Raw genomic sequence first — 13,931 nt, 5'->3', positions numbered from 1 at the left:
CAGTTAGTAGGCCTCACCAGGCCTCCCTGAGGGTGAGCCCCCACAGACGGTGGTTATCAGGTAGTAGGCCTCACCAGGCCTCCCTGTGAGTGGTTTCCTAGCGGTGCTGGGTTCAGGAAGCTTGTGGCCTCTTGCTATCAGTTCAGCTGACCTAAGCAGGCAGCTGCTGAAGGCGAGCTTGCGCCCTGGCTCGACTAAAGTGTTCATTTTCTGCTACTGGGTTCCCTCCCAGAACCTCCTTTTCTGCCTACAGCCTGGTTTGCTTACCAGGCGGAACATGTGCTCCCCTCACCGAGGGTCACTTTGAGCACGCGGACTCCTGGGTCTGGTCAGACGGTTGTAGGCCTCTCATGAGGCCTCCCAGTTAGATCAGTCCTTAGGCCTTCACAGGCCTCCTCAGGGTTTTGATACATAAACACTGGGTAGATCCGTGGATCGAGTAGAGAAACTGCCCTCGCTGGCAAGGGTTGGGAAGCACTATGCTGAGTCATACTCTCCGGGATATCCCGTCTCTAAGATCCGGGCCGAGTGGTTCACTGCCAGCTTCGCAGTCCCTCGGGTTGGATGCCTTACCTAGGGCAAGTGCCCAGAGGCTCTGTGTTCAGACAAACAGGAAGTGGCCAGGCTAAGTGTCTACGTAGCTGACGCCAGGTCAGGCCGTCCTGGTGGTATTTCGGGGTGAGTACATTCCCCTGAATAGTGACTGGCTGGGGTTCCTTCGGGTTCCCTAGCCACATTCCCTAGAAGGGACCCCTTCTATTGGAAGCTGTGGTTCCAGGCCCTGAGCAGGCCCGGGTAGGCCTTTCATTTAACTATGTCTATGGAGGTTTTCCTGTGAGGCTTAGCTTGGGCTATGACCGTAGGGAATGCTGTCACTGACAGCCCAGTGTGACCTGAGGGTGAGTGGTTCTAGCGTTTCATTTTGAATTTGCTGGTTCTGACAGTTGTCACTGCCACCTGGCATGCACTCCCCTTAGCATGGCGGTGTGGGTATATCGTTCCCCAAAGCATCATCGACGCAGTGCGAGTTCCCTTTCGAAAGGGAACGTCTCAGGTTACGACTGGAACCTATGTTCCCTGAGAACAGGGAACGAGACACTGCGTCTCCTTGCCATGCCTTGGGGCCTGCCTACCAAACAGTCCCTTCAGACGATAAGGTGATTGTCATGTTTGCAAGGCGCCCTTTTATACTTGCAGGTCGCACGTTAATCATTCACGTTAATGATTCACGGGCTGTCGCCGGTCAATGTGATTGCCGTGATTTGATAGTGATTTCAGACACCTGTCACGCCTGAGGCGTTCCCCAAAGCGTCATCGACGCAGTGTCTCGTTCCCTGTTCTCAGGGAACATAGGTTACAGTCGTAACCTGAGACGTTTTTCAGTGCATTTTTGTGTTTTTGTTTTTCTTGAAAGCAAGTACAGACTCTGTATGAATGTTCAGATGTCTGCAATAACGACAATAAGCAGCAGATGTCAGCATTTATCTTTTGTTTCTGTCCGAGTGCACCTGTCAGAGAGGATGTCTCCGAGATGCTTGAAGAAACCTTCCTGCAAAGCTACCTGAAAAACTATGCGCAAGTGTACCTGGACAAAAGCCTTTTAAACACAAAGGGTCGTTACACCATATATTGATTTGAATTAGTTAATAGAAGTTAAATCATAAATAAATTCAATTTGTGATTTTATTTTTGAAAGCATTCTCACTTTACTTTTTTTTTAGTGCCAGTACTTTTCACAGTACTGTAGCTTTGCAGGAAGGTTTCTTCAAGCATCTTGGAGACGTATTAACATGCCTAAGACTTTTGCACAGTACTGTATATTATATTATATTATATTATATTATATTATATTATATTATATTATATTATATTATATTATATTATATAATGTTATATTATATAATATTACATTATATTATATTATTTAATGTTATATATTAGATTATATTAGATTACATTACATTATATTATATTACATTGTATTATAATATGTAACTTTATATTACATTGCATTATATTATATTATATTATATTATATTATATTATATTATATTATATTATATTATATTATATAATGTTAAATTATATCACATTACATTATATTATATAACTTTATATGATAATATATAATTTTATATTACATTACATTACATTACATTATATTGTATTTTTTTATATTTGGCATCCCAAAAATGAAAATTCTGTCATAATTTACTCACCCTCATGTCGTTCCAAGCCTGTATGAATTTCTTTATTCAGCTGAACACAAAAGAAGATATTTTGAAGAATGTCGGTAACCAAACTGTTGATGAGCTCCATTGACTTCCATAGTCTATTTTCCCCGTATACTGCAGAAGTCACTGGGGTCCATCAACTGTCTGGTTAGTGTCCAGCAGAGGGCGGCAGGCTACAACATAGGCCTATATGAGACTGGAGGGAGAATTCAGAGCAGCATATTGACATTAATGTATAGCACACTTCAAGCTCAACTCTTCGTAGTTTAGACACCTTACAGATAATGTGTTTTTATTTATCAATTACAAATAAGTGAAAACAAGGAGCATACATTAGGCTATATAAGCCATTTTATTGAAAAGAAAGACAGTTAACATATCCTATATTTTTGTTTTGTTTGTAAGTTTTCAGTGATGTTTGAAAATCTTTATCCAGTAAATACAAGCAACTGTAAAAGTCGTGGACATTTACTGGTCAAAAGGTGTGAGAACCCCAGTCTCTATACTGTTGTTATCACAGCTTGAGTTTCGCAGTCATAAACAGACAGACTGGGATGTGTTCAGTCATGTGTGTGACTATGGTTCCCGGAGTCTTAGCATGCAGCCTGCAGTGTATGTTATTGTGCAGTGTGTGTGTGTGTGTGTGTGTGTGTGTGTGTGTGTGTGTGTGTGTGTGTGTGTGTGTGTGTGTGTGTGTGTGTGTGTGTGTGTGTGTGTGTGTGTGTGTGTGTGTGTGTGTGTGTGTGTGTGTGTGTGTGTGTGTGTGTGTGTGTGTGTGCGTTCATCCGCTCAGGGACTGTGTTCCGTCAGCACACCTGTGATCTGTTCTGCCACCCAAGCCCTGCGTTTGCTCATTTACCGATGAGTCTGCTGATCTGCCCCGCTGTGTGTGATGTGCGTGAGGAACCGTGTTTATGTGTTTGTGAGTTGTTGAGGTTAACCTCAGGAGGATAAAGTAAACCTGCACATCTGGTTTAATACATTCAAAGTGTTTACACTATATAGACAATACCTGTGACCCTATCCAGCCTTATATTATGAGTAAAACAGTAAAGATAGACAACTAATAAATGAATAATTAAAGGATTAGTTCACCCAAGATGAAAATGCATGTCATCATTTAATCACCATGTCGTTCCAAACCCGTAAGACTTTCGTTCATCTTCGGAACACAAATTTATATATTTTTTATGAAATCTGAGGGATTTCTGTCCCTCCATTGACAGTCTACGCAACTACCACTTTGACTCTTCAAAAAGTTCATAAAGAGATCGTAAAACTAATCCAAACGAATTGAGCGGTTTAGTCCAATTTTTTTTGAAGAGACTCGATCACTTTATATGATGAACAGATTGAATTTAGGCTTTTATTCACATACAAAAGTTCATCAACTCACACATCAGTTAATTACACATGGTAAACGGAAGCTTCTGCAAGGTTCATTCTCGCGGAGGTTCATTCTCGTGTTACGCAGCACATTTGAGCTTCAACAAGAACCAATGAGGTTCATTCTCGTGTTACGCAGCACGTTTGAGCTTCAGCAAGAACCAATGAGGTTCATTCTTGTGTTACGCAGCACATTTGAGCTTCAACAAGAACCAATGAGGTTCATTCTCGTGTTACGCAGCACGTTTGAGCTTCAGCAAGAACCAATGAGGTTCATTCTCGTGTTACGCAGCACGTTTGAGCTTCAGCAAGAACCAATGAGGTTCATTCTCGTGTTACGCAGCACATTTGAGCTTCAACAAGAACCAATGAGGTTCATTCTCGTGTTACGCAGCACATTTGAGCTTCAACAAGAACCAATGAGGTTCATTCTCGTGTTACGCAGCACGTTTGAGCTTCAGCAAGAACCAATGAGGTTCATTCTCGTGTTACGCAGCACGTTTGAGCTTCAGCAAGAACCAATGAGGTTCATTCTCGTGTTACGTTCGGTTGAGCTTCTGTTTATGTCCGTTGATGAATGTTTACATGTAAATAAAAGCCTAAATTAAATCTTTTCAATTTGGACTATACCGCTCAATTCATATGGATTAGTTTTACGATCTCTTTATAAACTTTTTAAAGTGTCAAAGTGGAAGTTGCGTAGCTTTCAATGGAGAGTACAGAACTGGCTCAGATTTCATAAAAAAAAAAAAATCTGTATTTGTGTTCAGAATATGAACGAAAGTTTTACGGGTTTGGAACGAGATTAGGGTGAGCAATTAATGGTAGAATTTTCAAATTTGCGTGGACTATCCCTTTAAATAAGAGAATCACAAAACCATTGATTGAAACTTCCACACGCTGAGTAAGCAGATAAACGCAGTCCCCTGTTCCCTGTGTGTTCAAGGGAGCATCTCAAACACCACCGTCTCATTGTCAGCAGAAAGGAGGCAGACAGAGCGAGAGAGAGACATTTAATTAAAACGCACAATTGAGTTTGGTGTCCCGACAGCTTGTTACGCTTTAATAATTCACTGTCCGGTGAAGTCCTGGAGATGTGACGGGTATATGTTGTGTAGAACCCTGTTAGGTAATGAGAAGAGAAGATCTTGTGGCCAACAGTCGAAACTGAGCCACAGCTGAAACCCAACAGTGACTCCTGTAATCAAGCAGAAACTGGAGCGTAGAGGGGAAATGGATGCGAGAACGCCAGCGTTTCGTGTTGGGGCTTGACAGGGCCTGAAATCCACCGGCTAGCAGATAAACAGAACTCCTGGAGCGGGGACTGATCACATGTGTCAGGATAATGCAAAGTGCGCAATGATAAAAGTGCATCTATCCATGATAAAAGTCCATCTATCCATCATAAAAGTGCATCTATCCATGATAAAAGTGCATCTATCATCACAAAAGTTTATCTATCATGATAAAAGTGCATCTATCCATCATAAAAGTGCATCTATCCATCATAAAAGTGCATCTATCCATGATAAAAGTGCATCTATCCATCATAAAATTTTATCTATCATGATAAAAGTGCATCTATCCATCATAAAAGTGCATCTATCCATCATAAAAGTGCATCTATCCATAATAAAAGTGCATCTATCATCATAAAAGTGCATCTATCCATCATAAAAGTGCATCTATCCATGATAAAAGTGCATCTATCCATCATAAAAGTGCATCTATCCATCATAAAAGTGCATCTATCCATGATAAAAGTGCATCTATCCATGATAAAAGTGCATCTATCCATGATAAAAGTGCATCTATCCATGATAAAAGTGCATCTATCCATCATAAAAGTGCTCCACACAGCTCTGGGGGGTTGATAAAGGCCTTCTGAAGCGAAGTGATGCGTTTGTGTAAGAAAAATATCCATGTTTAAAACTTTATCGACTAAAATAACTAGCTTCCGGGAGACGGCCGTACGCATCGATTTACGGTGAAAGGGTAACCCTTGACCTGACGCATGATGCATTGACGAGCGTGGAAGCGCAGAGGATAGAGCAAAACAAAACACCAGTAACGAATTAGAAGTCTAAAACGACAATTTTTAAAGAGAAATGTGGGAGGAGCTTGAGTTTGTTGCCCAGCCCTGTGTGTTTGAACCGCTAGATGCGTCAAAGCTTACGCTACTCCTACATCCTACGTCATACATCGTCAAGGGTTACTCTTTCGCCGTAAATCGATGCGTACGGCCGTCTGGCGGAAGCTAGTTATTTCAATCGATAAAGTTTTAAAAATGGATATTTTTCTTACACAAATGCAGCGCTTCGCTTCAGAAGGCCTTTGTAAACCCGCACAAAGATGCGTGGAGCACTTAAATCATGGATGGATGCGCTTTGATGTACTTCAAAACAGAAAGAGTGGGACTGACATACTGTTTAATATTGTCTGATACTGAATGGACAATTTACTCACAGTTGCGGAATCTAACCAAATCCAATCACTGAATCTTCAACATGTCATCTGTGCTGCGTGCATTTGGATGACTTAATTGCCAACACAATGTTTTTATTATCAAATGAAGTATTCCCAGACATTTGAATAGTCTTTTATTGCCAAATGAGGCATTCCTCAAAATTTGAATGCCTTAAGGACCTGAATGGGTGATCGGGAACAGCCACAACCAACAGGTCATGACATATGAGGCAAGCAAGAAGAAGTTCAGACAACAAAAAAACAAACTTCTTGGCATATCGGAATCAGTTTAGTAGTTTGTACAGAAAAAAAAACAGCTTTGGTCATTATTATGGATAATAAGTTATTAATATGGAAGTTATTAATATAATTAATATGGATTTCCATGATTTTAAGTGTACTTTTTCCACAAGGGAAACCATAAAGCACAAACACAAAACCTCATGACTCCAATGCTTGACATGTTATTAAAAACCCTCACAGCTCTTCAGACAATAACTCACTTCGCATGTATTTGCTTTTGCAAAGGTGGGTGAATCCAAACAAAAGAACTGACTGATGATTTGCGGTGTATCTAACGCTGTGACATGGAGATATCATTTTGAAGTGGTTGGATGTCTTTTCTTTGACACAAGGAACTTTTGAGCTGTTTAAGTCATTCCTAATACACTTCTAAGCTCATAACCTGAGTTGTATTTTGAGGAAATATCTCTATTTTCTAGTATTTCTATAAAAGCTCAGGTACACTTTATGTTATAACTTCATTATGGCAAGAAAAAGAAGAGGAAGCTGCGAACTGAATGTAATGTTTTCAGGCGTTATTTATTGCAATTAAATGAAAATGTACTGTAAATTTTTATTTAATGCAATTAGTTGAACTGGGACTAATTATGTAATTTCATAATTACTTCTATTGTCTTTGAAATATGGTTCAAGTTACTGCTGAATGAACAAGCATTTATGATCAACTAAAGTATACTTTAATGTAATTTCTATTGAAACCTGTATGTATTTAAATATATTTCTAATTACACATTTGTAATGATGAAACTTCAATTTAGTAAATTTATAATATGTTAAAGTCGGCATGAAATCTAATTTGACAAATCTTCTTTTTATATGTTATATTGTAGTGTTTATTATAAATGATTTATCTGTGCACTTCATTATTTAAAAAAAATTCCTGTACCCTTATAATCTTTAATCAAATACATTACCCTTCCCTCCCCCTCGAAACGACCTCTCTTCTCTTTCGGTCACGTGCCATGGCGAAAGGGTGCGGCCAGAGCCGATGAGGGTGCGGCTATCGGTGTCTGTCTCGTTTCAGAAAATTTACGAATTTTAAAATGTAGCTGCTCGTCCTCGTTCTGGTCGCCGGGCTCCTCAATAAAAAATCCTTCATGGGAGGGTAATGGTGGGGAGAAATCCTCCACAACTGAATGTAAACTGGCATTCAAATCTGCCTCCATTTTGTTTGCAACGCCCAACCTCCAACGATCCAATCAATTCCCGAAGGACGCAATCAAGCCCCGCCCTACATTTTTTTCTAATTTCAGAAGCCGTTTCACTCGGATATACGTCACAACAAGGAAAAAATGACAATCTCAACTTCCGTTTCATGCCGACTTTAAGTTTAATATTGAATAATAACACTACAGTTAAAATTATAATTATGTTTCACATGGGCTTTAGTATGTTAGTCAGCACATCAAAACAAGTGCACTTATTTAACGCACGACAAAAGATTATTAAAACATGATTTAAAATGTACTTTAAAGTAAACCTTTCAATTTGTCAGTATTACAAAGTGCACTTTTTTAAAGTTTGCACAAGTGTGTTAAGAAACATAGTCATGAAAGTGTGCTCTCTTTAAGTGCACTTAAGTGTTAAATGGGTGGTATAATGCCCTTTTTACAAGATGTAAAATAAGTCTTTGATGTCCCCACAGTGTGTATGTGAAGTTTAAGCTCAAAATACCCCACAGATATTTTTATATAGCATGTTAAAATTGTAAATTTTTGAGGGTGAGCAAAAACGCACCATTTTGTGTCTGTTCCTTTAAATGCAAATGAGCTGCTGCTCCCGGCACAGGGGGGCGGAGCTTCAAGAGTTTGTGTCATTTTACCTCACACAGACATGCACTGAAAATTTAAAAAACGTTCAGCCTTTTATGTTCCAAATATGGATTTGATTTTCCAACCTGGATTCAGACAAAGATGGGGAGACTCAAGAAGAAGTGAAAACATGTAGAATGCAACAGGACGTTTCTCAATGGTTAGTTGATGAATTTATGTAGCTTATGTGTAGTTATCTTCTAGTCATTGATTAGCATATTCTGTCTTGATAATCTTTAAATCGTGTTCAGGGTTTATGTAAATTCTAGGGTTTGTGATGTCACTAACCCGGGAGGAATGTCATGTAGTCCCTACCAGCCGTTTGTTGTAATCCTTAAAAAGCGATTTCTTTAAAAGCAAATATCTCCCTTTGCTTTGAACTTTGAGCATTTTAACTTTGCAGATGTTGTTTATGCTCAAAACAGCAACATTACACACTAACTAAAGTTAGAAAAGTGAAATCATAATCAACCATCCCTTTAATAACCAATACCTACTAATGATTTTTTTTTATTATTATTATTATTGCATGACATTACAATAACAACATACACATACTGAGGATCACAATGTATTTAACTATTATCTACTACATTCACAATAGCATAAAAGGAAACAATAAAATACAAATAAAAAAATTACACAGGGGATAACTTACAAAAAATTCCCAAAAGAAAAGGATTCAAAAATTCTATAAATCCGTTTAGCTTTTTTATTTCTTGCATCTTTTAAGGCCTCAATATAATGCTTAAGTGCAATTTCAAATAATATAATGTTAGGTTTATTATCAGTCCATTTCTGTTTGTGTATATGGACCTATTAATGATTATGCTGTTGTTTTCCCACTAAAATGATGTCACTTCCTAATCGGTGATGTCATTGTAACGATCACCAGCTGGAGTTGCCCTTGAGAGCCACCAGAGGGCACTCCACATAAGACTATTATCACTCTCAAACTACATTTCCCAGAACTCACTGCCTGGACTCATTATCACTTATCACTGATCACATTCACCTGTACCTCATTCACTGATTGCATTCACCTGTGTCTCATCATCCGGTTAGTCTCAGTCTATTTATACTATGTTCATTCATTCACTCACCGCGAAGTCTTGTTTGTGTCTCACTGCATTTCTGAGCATTCTCTTAGTTTTCGTGTTTCTTGATTCTGGATATCTTGCCCTGTTCCCTGGATTACTCTCTCGCCTCTGGTCCCTGCCTGTTTGGTTTGTTTCTTTGTTTTTGACTGCCTGCCTGTGTATGACCCTTGCCTGTACATTGGATTACGCCTCTGGATTGCCCCACACAATAAAGCTGCATTTGGATCTCTCCTACTTCGTGTCTCTGAGCAGTTTCGTGACAGTCATAAAGGAACTGCCTTTTGTTACTCAAAGGGATTTTACAAAAGATTAACAGGATGGAATATGGAACTCAAAATTTAAATGATATTTAAAAAATATCAAAACAAAACGTGCTTTGTTCAACATTAAGTGGTCAGTTTTCATGTTGGAAACATCAAACCAAAGTAGAACAATTATTAGGCCATCCCCGTGTCTGCTTAATGATTAAATAAATCGTATGTGATTTCCATATTTAAAAATGATTGAATTAAGACACCCCGGACAGCAACATAGTGTCGGCACACGTCGAATCCACATGTACCAGATGTGGGCCGGATCCAGGCCGACACTACGCTGCCGTCTGGGACACGTAAAACGACCTGTATGAGAGGACTGACCCGTATCAGAGCTGATGTCATTCTCAACCTTTGGCTGAGATTTCTCATAATGCATAAGTGTCAGTTTGTAACCCTACGCAGAGATTAAACAATAGCAGCTGACTCGCTGGCCAGAAGCCCACGCTGCATAATGCATGACAGTCCACCCAACCTTTATCTTCCACAACACTTAAAACTTTTATGACGCTCATGCTTTTTCAGGACTCGGGCGAGCCCGAATTGAATCAGATCTGAATAATAGCACGGCCTGCAGCTGGTAATCCCCTTCATCTGAATCTGTAATTATTGTTTTTCATACTTCATACACCATCTAGCCGAAACAAACACCCTAGAGCTATGAACTAGCCGGTAACGCTGTGTTATCACGGAGGATGAGGTGCCCATTAAAGATTCAGAGACCTTTAATAAGTAAGACGACCCTGACACTTCTTCCTCGGTATGAGTTTTTGGTGACAATGAAGCGAGGTGCATCAATTATTGACCGGCAAGAGACACAGACACAAGACGCTGGAACCAGCCCGTGGATCTACGGCCTTCATCCCACCAGACCAGTTAATCGCCACGGCAGGACAAAAGAAATTTGGCCAGCATTACTTATTTACTTCACTCTTTTGCTGCCTTGATTAGACATTCTCATCAAATCTTGCTGGGAAGCCCTGCTCGAGTTACAGAGTGATGATCCCACCCATTCTTGCGGGTTTCTTCGTGGCCCCATGCATGACTGAGATGTCAAGTGTTCAGGCCACATCTATTGATAACGTGCAGTTGATACTGTTCACCGTAGCTTCAGTTAATTACATGGGATTATCATTAAATGTGCATTATATCTCACTGAACTGGTATAGGAGCAGTCATTCATTATTTATTAGATGCATTGGAATGGAAGTGAAAAGCTATACATGACGCTTTAAAACATGGATTTCTTTTTTTTTTACCAGCTTGCTGAGATATTATACCGTATAGACCTTGATTAAAGTTGACAGCGTATTTAATATAATATAAGGGACACATTTGTATCATGAGAGAATGTCAAAAACTGTAAAGTGTTTGAAGTAGATGGAGTTTGATGTGCTTGGGATGCCAAAAGATAATATGCTGAAGACAAAACTTAAAGTGCCCCTATTATGATATTTTAAAGGTTGCTCATTTTTTGAGACAATAGGTTTACATCAAAGAAAGAAAAAAGAAAAAAACACTATATTTTCTCAGAATTGCAGCATCCCCTTTTTTCTCACCAGTCTGTTGTGATTGATCTACTCTGCTCTGATTGGTCAGATGACCCAGTCTGTTGTGATTGGTCTACTCTGCTCTGATTGGTCAGATGACCCAGTCTGTTGTGATTGGTCTACTCTGTTCTGATTGGTCAGATGACCCAGTCTGTCGTGATTGATCTACTCTGCTCTGATTGGTCAGATGACCCAGTCTGTCGTGATTGGTCTACTCTGCTCTGATTGGTCAGATGGCCTAGTCTGTTGTGATTGGTCTACTCTGCTCTGATTGGTCAGATGGCCTAGTCTGTCGTGATTGGTCTACTCTGCTCTGATTGGTCAGATGACCCAGTCTGTTATGATTGGTCTACTCTGCTCTGATTGGTCAGATGACCCAGTCTGTTGTGATTGGTCTACTCTGCTCTGATTGGTCAGATGACCCAGTCTATTGTGAATGGTCTACTCTGCTCTTATTGGTCAGATGACCCAGTCTGTTGTGATTGGTCTACTCTGCTCTGATTGGTCAGATGGCCTAGTCTGTTGTGATTGGTCTACTCTGTTCTGATTGGTCAGATGACCCAGTCTGTTATGATTGGTCTACTCTGCTCTGATTGGTCAGATGACCCAGTCTGTTGTTATTGGTCTACTCTGCTATGATTGGTCAGATGACCCAGTCTGTTGTGAATGGTCTACTCTGCTCTGATTGGTTAGATGACCCAGTCTGTTGTGATTGGTCTACTCTGCTCTGATTGGTCAGATGACCCAGTCTGTTGTGAATGGTCTACTCTGCTCTAATTGGTTTGATGACCCAGTCTGTTGTGATTGGTCTACTCTGCTCGGACTGGTCAGGTGACCCAGTCTGTTGTGATTGGTCTACTCTGCTCTGATTGGTCAGATGGCGAGTCTACTTCATATGTACACTTCAGGCACCTATATGTCCCACAATGCAGTACGATTGTGACGTCACCACATATCTTGTGTGATGACGTCGGTTTTTATGCATCCATTTGAGCTTGAGTCCTCATCCTTTGGAAGTAGTGCACAGTGGATTTGCTTTCACAAATCTTCTCGACATCTCAACAACTCAAACCAAACTCTTCCAGTCTCAGCTAAAACTACAGTGTTTAAGAGTCAAAGTAGACACTGTTTGCGAGCAGCCAATAAAGACCATAGGCTGGCAATATACAAATTTGTTACAAACCGACTTAGGTTTGCTCAGGAAGTGAGACTGAATTACTGATGAGGGGAATACATTTTTGTGTAGTTCTGCCCTATTAAACATAATTTTATGTTGTAAGGTGAGAAATGTGAGTAAGACTAACTACAAAAAAACAAGAATGGTGGCTAAACACATCACATACAGTCTTGCGATTCAGATATTTGTGAAAACCATTCAAATGGCTTTTTGCCTTGATTTTCCTTCTTCTTGTTCTCACTCTGCAGCTTGAGACTGTACATTAATAATATTACACTGTCACAACTGTCCTGCTCACCTGCCCTTGTCATATGATCCTATTCTACTGTCCAAAGAGTCAGCCTGGACCTGGCGTCTCCGATTTCTTTCCTGTTTACAAGTCATGGTTTCTGATCCTTTAGGGGTCATAGATCTTTTGTATCCCTGAATACTGGTATCCATGACTGTCCCAGCCCTATATGTCCCAGCAGGGCCGCATGCTCCTCATTTACAGCTCTTACGTCTTTGTAAATTCTCTGCTCATTAATATACACTTGACATTGTTTAATTATTTATGAAACTTTTTTCAATTCATAAACATGGCAGGATTTTCTTTGACAATGGATTATGAAAATTTGTAACTATTTTGACAAGCATTGCATTTAGTCAACGCCAATGGTCTTCTGCACAGGATTTAATTAGGGATTTTTAAGGAGATGATTATCAGATAAATGATAAAATATCAAAACAGCAGCTTTAAATGTTCGTGCAATATATTTTGAAACTGTGGAAATGACTTGGAAATTGTTTTTATTTATTTTTTGTGTGCGAAATAAATCAATACTTTTATTCAGCAAGGATGTGTTAAATTGATAAAAAGTGATAGTAAAGAAGATTTATATTATTAGAATTTTTTTTTTTTTTTTTTAATAAATGCAGTTCTTTTTAACCTTTTATTCATCAAATATATTAGGCAGCAGAACTGTGTCCAACACTCATAATAAATCATCATATTAGAATGATTTCTAAAGGATCATGTGATAGACTGGATGTCACATGTGACACTGAAGACTGGAGTAATGATCCTGAAAATTCAGCTTTGCATCACAGAAATAAATGATAATTTAAAGTATAATAAATTGAAAACCAATTATTTTAAATTGTAATAATATATCACAATATTTAAAAGAATTCTGTATTTTTGATCAAATAAATGCAGGCTTGATGACCAGAAAAAACTTAGTAATGTGTCCAAACTTTTGGCCTGTACTGTACACTATAAAAATGATATGTTCATTAAGTTGTGAAAACATATGTTCCCTTTCAAGGGAACTCGCGCTGCGTCGAATTGACGCAGCGCGAGTTCCCTTGAAAGGGAACCGAGGTTACAGTCGTAACCGAGGCGTTTTTACATCGCTTTAACTCTTTTTTATGTTATACAAGATTCAACGAATTTTTTTAAAGTCAGTTTAATGTAATTTAAGTTGATATAACTTAAATATCCAAATTGATTGCACTTAAAAATTTAAGGCAGCAACTTTTTTTTCTTTTTTTTTTACAGTGTATATGTCATTTTTAATATGTTCTTAATATTCTGAAACCTAAAATGAC

Source organism: Leuciscus leuciscus (genome assembly GCF_965113295.1).
Source record: "Leuciscus leuciscus genome assembly, chromosome: 1".
NCBI classification, from domain to species: Eukaryota; Metazoa; Chordata; class Actinopteri; order Cypriniformes; family Leuciscidae; genus Leuciscus; species Leuciscus leuciscus.
This window is presented reverse-complemented; position numbering follows the sequence as displayed.